The sequence below is a fragment of the Heptranchias perlo genome, unplaced genomic scaffold (genome assembly GCF_035084215.1).
Source record: "Heptranchias perlo isolate sHepPer1 unplaced genomic scaffold, sHepPer1.hap1 HAP1_SCAFFOLD_1198, whole genome shotgun sequence".
Lineage (NCBI taxonomy): Eukaryota > Metazoa > Chordata > Chondrichthyes > Hexanchiformes > Hexanchidae > Heptranchias > Heptranchias perlo.
The window spans coordinates 19,607-26,323 of NW_027138427.1; positions in this window are offsets into that span (position 1 = coordinate 19,607).

Genomic DNA, 6,717 nt, shown 5'->3' on the forward strand with positions numbered 1-6,717 from the left:
ACAGTGTAGAGGGAGCTTTACTCTGCATCTAACCCTGTACCTGCCCTGGGAGTGTTTGAAGGGACAGTGTAGAGGGAGCTTTACTCTGTATCTAACCCGTGCTGTACCTGCCCTGGGAGTGTTTGATGGGGCAGTGGAGTGGGAGCTTCACTCTGTATCGAACCCGTGCTGCACCTGCCCTGGGAGTGTTTGATGGGACAGTGTCGAGGGAGCTTTACCCTGTATCTTACCCTGTACCTGCCCTGGGAGTGTTTGATGGGACAGTGTAGAGGGAGCTTTACTCTGTATCTAACCCTGTACCTGCCCTGGGAGTGTTTGATGGGACAGTGTCGAGGGAGCTTTACTCTGTATCTAACCCGTGCTGTCCCTGCCCTGGGAGTGTTTGATGGGACAGTGTAGAGGGAGCTTTACTCTGTATCTAACCCTGTTCCTGCCCTGGGAGTGTTTGATGGGACAGTGCAGAGGGAGCTTTACTCTGTATCCAAACCTGGACCTGCCCTGGGAGTGTTTGATGGGACAGTGTAGAGGGAGCTTTACTCTGTATCTAACCCTGTTCCTGCCCTGGGAGTGTTTGATGGGACAGTGTAGAGGGAGCTTTACTCTGTATCTATCCCTGTACCTGCCCTGGGAGTGTTTGATGGGACAGTGTAGAGGGAGCTTTACTCTGTATCTATCCCTGTACCTGCCCTGGAGTGTTTGATGGGACAGTGTAGAGGGAGCTTTACTCTGTATCTAACCCTGTACCTGCCCTGGGAGTGTTTGATGGGACAGTGTAGAGGGAGCTTTACTCTGTATCTAACCCTGTTCCTGCCCTGGGAGTGTTTGATGGGACAGTGTTGAGGGAGCTTTACTCTGTATCTAACCCGTGCTGTATCTGCCCTGGGAGTGTTTGATGGGACAGTGCAGAGGGAGCTTTACTCTGTACCTAACCCGTGCTAGACCTGCCCTGGGAGCCTTTGATTGGACAGTGTAGAGGGAGCTTTACTCTGTATCTAACCCGTGCTGTACCTGCCCTGGGAGTGATTGATGGGACAGTGTAAATGGAGCTTTACTCTCTATCCAACCTATGCTGTACCTGCCCTGGGAGTATTTGATGGGACAGTGTGGATGGAGCGTTACTCTGTTTCTAACCCGTGCTGTACACGCCCTGGGAGTGATTGATGGGGCCAGTGTGGAGGGAGCTTTTTTCTGCATCTAACCCGTGCTGTCCCTGTCCTGGGAGTGATTGATGGGACAATGCAGAGGGAGCTTTACTCTGCATCCAACCCGTGCTGCACCTGCGCTGGGAGTGTTTGATGGGACAGTGTGGAGGGAGCTTTACTCTGTATCTAACCCGTGCTGTGCCTGCCCTGGGAGTGTTTGATGACACAGTGTAAAGGGGGCTTTACTCTGTATCGAACCCGTGCTGGACCTGCCCTGGGAGTGTTTGATGGGGACAGTGTAAAGGGGGCTTTACTCTGTATCTAACCCTGTGCTGCACCTACCCTGGGAGTGTTTGATGGGACAGTGTAGTGGGAGCTTTACTCTGTATCTAACCCGTGCTGTACCTGCCCTGGGAGTGTATGATGGGACAGTGTAGAGGGAGCTTTACTCTGTATCTAACCCGTGCTGTACCTGCCCTGGGAGTGTTTGATGGGACAGTGCAGAGGGAGCTTTACTCTGTATCCAACCCTGTCCCTGCCCTGGAAGTGTTTGATGGGACAGTGTCGAGGGAGCTTTACTCTGTATCTAACCCGTGCTGGACCTGCTGTGGGTGTGTTTGATGGGGACAGTGTGGAGGGAACTTTACTCTGTATGTAACCTGTGCTGTACCTGCCCTGGGAGTGTTTGATGGGACGGTGTAGTGGGAGCTTTACTCTGTATCTAACCCGTGCTGTACCTTCCCTGGGAGTGTGTGATGGGACGGTGCAGTGGGAGCTTTACTCTGTGTCTAACCCGTGCTGGAATTTCCCATGAGAGTGTTTGATGGGACAGTGTCGAGGGAGCTTTACTCTGCATCTAACCCATGCTGTACCTGCCCTGGGAGTATTTGATGGGGATAGTGTAAAGGGGGCTTGACTCTGCATGTAACCCTGTACCTGCCCTGGGAGTGTTTGAAGGGACAGTGTAGAGGGAGCTTTACTCTGTATCTAACCCTGTACCTGCCCTGGGAGTGTTTGATGGGGCAGTGTAGAGGGAGCTTTACTCTGCATCTAACTCTGTGCTGTACCTGCCCTGGGAGTGTTTGATGGAACAGTGTGGAGGGAGCTTTACTCTGTATCTAACCCGTGCTGTACCTGCCCTGGGAGTGTTTGATGACACAGTGTAAAAGGGGCTTTACTCTGTATCGAACCCGTGCTGTTCCTGTCCTGGGAATGTTTGATGGGACAGTGTAGAGGGAGCTTTACTCTGGATCTATCCCTGTACCTGCCCTGGGAGTGTTTGATGGGACAGTGTAGAGGGAGCTTTACTCTGGATCTATCCCTGTACCTGCCCTGGGAGTGTTTGATGGGACAGTGTAGAGGGAGCTTTACTCTGTATCTAACACGTGCTGGACCTGCCGTGCGAGTGTTTGATGGGACGGTGTAGTGGGAGCTTTACTCTGCATCTAACCCGTGCTGTACCTGCCCTGGGAGTGTTTGATGGGACAGTGTGGAGGGAGCTTTACTCTGTATCTAACCCGTGTTGTACGTGCCCTGGGAGTGTTTGATGGGGCAGTGGAGTGGGAGCTTCACTCTGTATCTCACCCGTGCTGTACCTTCCCTGGGAGTGTGTGATGGGACGGTGCAGTGGGAGCTTTACTCTGTATCTAACCCGTGCTGTTCCTGCCCAGGGAGTGTTTGATGGGGATAGTGTAAAGGGGGCTTTACTCTGCATGTAACCCTGTACCTGCCCTGCGAGTGTTTGAAGGGACAGTGTAGAGGGAATTTTACTCTGTATGTAACCTGTGCTGTACCTACCCTGGGAGTGTTTGATGGGACAGTGTAGAGGGAGCTTTACTCTGTATCTAACCCGTGCTGTACCTGCCCTGGGAGTGATTGATGGGACGGTGCAATGGGAGCTTTACTCTGTATCTAACCCTGTACCTGCCCTGGGAGTGTTTGATGGGACAGTGTAGAGGGAGCTTTACTCTGCATCTAACCCTGTACCTGCCCTGGGAGTGTTTGACGGGACAGTGTGGAGGGAGCTTTACTCTGTATCTGACCCTGTACCTGCCCTGGGAGTGTTTGATGGGACAGTGTAGAAGGAGCTTTACTCTGTATCTAACCCTGTACCTGCCCTGGGAGTGTTTGATGGGACAGTGTAGAGGGAGCTTTACTCTGTATCTAACCCGTGCTGTACCTGCCCTGGGAGTGTTTGAAGGGACAGTGTAGAGGGAGCTTTACTCTGTATCTAACCCGTGCTGTACCTGCCCTGGGAGTGTTTGATGGGGCAGTGGAGTGGGAGCTTCACTCTGTATCTAACCCGTGCTGTACCTGCCCTGGGAGTGTTTGATGGGACAGTGTAGAGGGAGCTTTACCCTGTATCTTACCCTGCACCTGCCCTGGGAGTGTTTGATGGGACAGTGTAGAGGGAGCTTTACTCTGTATCTAACCCTGTACCTGCCCCGGGAGTGTTTGATGGGACAGTGTCGAGGGAGCTTTACTCTGTATCTAACCCGTGCTGTCCCTGCCCTGGGAGTGTTTGATGGAGACAGTGTGGAGGGAACTTTACTCTGTATGTCACCTGTGCTGTACCTGCCCTGGGAGTGTTTGATGGGACGGTGTAGAGGGAGCTTTACTCTGTATCTAACCCGTGCTGTACCTGCCCTATGAGTGTTTGATGGGGATAGTGTAAAGGGAGCTTTGCTCTGTATCTAACCCGTGCTGTACCTGCCCTGGGAGTGTATGATGGGACAGTGTAGAGGGAGCTTTACTCTGTATCTAACCCGTGCTGTACCTGCCCTGGGAGTGATTGATGGCACGGTGCAGTGGGAGCTTTACTCTGTATCTAACCCGTGCTGTACCTGCCCTGGGAGTGTTTGATGGGACAGTGTAGAGGGAGCTTTACTCTGTATCTAACCCTGTACCTGCCCCGGGAGTGTTTGATGGGACAGTGTCGAGGGAGCTTTACTCTGTCTCTCACCCGTGCTGTCCCTGCCCTGGGAGTGTTTGATGGGACAATGTGGAGGGAGCTTTACTCTGTATCTAACCCTGTACCTGCCCTGGGAGTGTTTGATGGGACAGTGCAGAGGGAGCTTTACTCTGTATCTCACCCGTGCTGTACCTGCCCTGGGAGTGTTTGATGGGACGGTGCAGTGCGAGCTTTCCTCTGCATCGAACCCGTGCTGTACCTTCCCTGGGAGTGTATGATGGGACAGTGTAGAGGGAGCTTTACTCTGTATCTAACCCGTGCTGGACCTGCTGTGGGAGTGTTTGATGGGGACAGTGTAGGGGGAGCTTGACTCTGTATTAAACCAGTGCTGTACCTGCCCTGGGAGTGTTTGATGGAGACAGTGTGGAGGGAACTTTACTCTGTATGTAACCTGTGCTGTACCTGCCCTGGGAGTGTTTGATGGGACAGTGTCGAGGGAGTTTTACTCTGTATCTAACCCGTGCTGTACCTTCCCTGGGAGTGTATGATGGGACAGTGTAGAGGGAGCTTTACTCTGTATCTAACCCGTGCTGTACCTTCCCTGGGAGTGTATGATGGGACAGTGTAGAGGGAGCTTTACTCTGTATCTAACCCGTGCTGTACCTGCCCTGGGAGTGTTTGATGGGACAGTGTAGAGGGAGCTTTACTCTGTATCTAACCCTGTACCTGCCCTGGGAGTGTTTGATGGGACAGTGCAGAGGGAGCTTTACTCTGTATCTAACCCTGTACCTGCCCTGGGAGTGTTTGATGGGACAGTGTAGAGGGAGCTTTACTCTGTATCTAACCCGTGCTGTACCTGCCCTGCGAGTGTTTGATGGGACAGTGTAGAGGGAGCTTTGCTCTGGATCTAACACGTGCTGGACCTGCCCTGGGAGTGTTTGATGGGACAGTGTAGAGGGAGCTTTACTCTGTATCTAACCCTTTACCTGCCCTGGGAGTGTTTGATGGGACAGTGTAGAGGGAGCTTTACTCTGTATCTAACCCTGTACCTGCCCTGCGAGTGTTTGATGGGACAGTGTAGAGGGAGCTTTACTCTGTATCTAACCCTGTACCTGCCCTGGGAGTGTTTGAAGGGACAGTGTAGAGGGAGCTTTACTCTGTATCTAACCCGTGCTGTACCTGCCCTGCGAGTGTTTGATGGGACAGTGTAGAGGGAGCTTTACTCTGTATCTAACCCTGTACCTGCCCTGGGAGTGTTTGAAGGGACAGTGTAGAGGGAGCTTTACTCTGTATCTAACCCGTGCTGTACCTGCCCTGGGAGTGTTTGATGGTGCAGTGGAGTGGGAGCTTCACTCTGTATCTAACCCGTGCTGTACCTGCCCTGGGAGTGTTTGATGGGACAGTGTAGAGGGAGCTTTACTCTGTATCTAACCCTGTACCTGCCCCGGGAGTGTTTGATGGGACAGTGTAGAGGGAGCTTTACTCTGTATCTAACCCTGTACCTGCCCTGGGAGTGTTTGAAGGGACAGTGTAGAGGGAGCTTTACTCTGTATCTAACCCGTGCTGTACCTGCCCTGGGAGTGTTTGATGGGGCAGTGGAGTGGGAGCTTCACTCTGTATCTAACCCGTGCTGTACCTGCCCTGGGAGTGTTTGATGGGACAGTGTAGAGGGAGCTTTACTCTGTATCTAACCCTGTACCTGCCCCGGGAGTGTTTGATGGGACAGTGTAGAGGGAGCTTTGCTCTGCATCTGACCCGTGCTGTACCTGCCTTGGGAGTGTTTGATGGGACGGTGTAGAGGGAGCTTTACTCTGTATGTCACCTGTGCTGTACCTGCCCTGGGAGTGTTTGATGGGACGGTGTAGTGGGAGCTTTGCTCTGCATCTGACCCGTGCTGTACCTGCCTTGGGAGTGTTTGATGGGACGGTGTAGAGGGAGCTTTACTCTGTATCTAACCCTGTACCTGCCCTGGGAGTGTTTGATGGGACAGTGTAGAGGGAGCTTTACTTTGTATCTAACCCGTGCTGGACCTGCTGTGGGAGTTTTTGATGGGGACAGTGTAGGGGGAGCTTGACTCTGTATTAAACCAGTGCTGTACCTGCCCTGGGAGTGTTTGACGGAGACAGTGTGGAGGGAACTTTACTCTGTATGTAACCTGTGCTGTACCTGCCCTTGGAGTGTTTGATGGGACGGTGTCGAGGGAGTTTTACTCCGTATCTAACCCGTGCTGTACCTGCCCTGGGAGTGATTGATGGGACGGTGCAGTGGGAGATTTACTCTATGTCTAATCCGTGCTGGATCTACCCTGGGAGTGTTTGATGGGACAGTGTAGAGGGAGCTTTACTCTGTATCTAACCCGTGCTGTACCTGCGCTGGGAGTGATTGATGGGACGGTGCAGTGCGAGCTTTACTCTGTATCTAACCCGTGCTGTACCTGCCCTGGGAGTGATTGATGGGACGGTGCAGTGCGAGCTTTACTCTGTATCTAACCCGTGCTGTACCTGCCCTGGGAGTGATTGATGGGACGGTGCAGTGGGAGCTTTACTCTGTATCTAACCCGTGCTGTACCTGCCCTTGGAGTGTTTGATGGGGATAGTGTAAAGGGAGCTTTGCTCTGTATCTAACCCGTGCTGTACCTGCCCTGGGAGTGTATGATGGGACAGT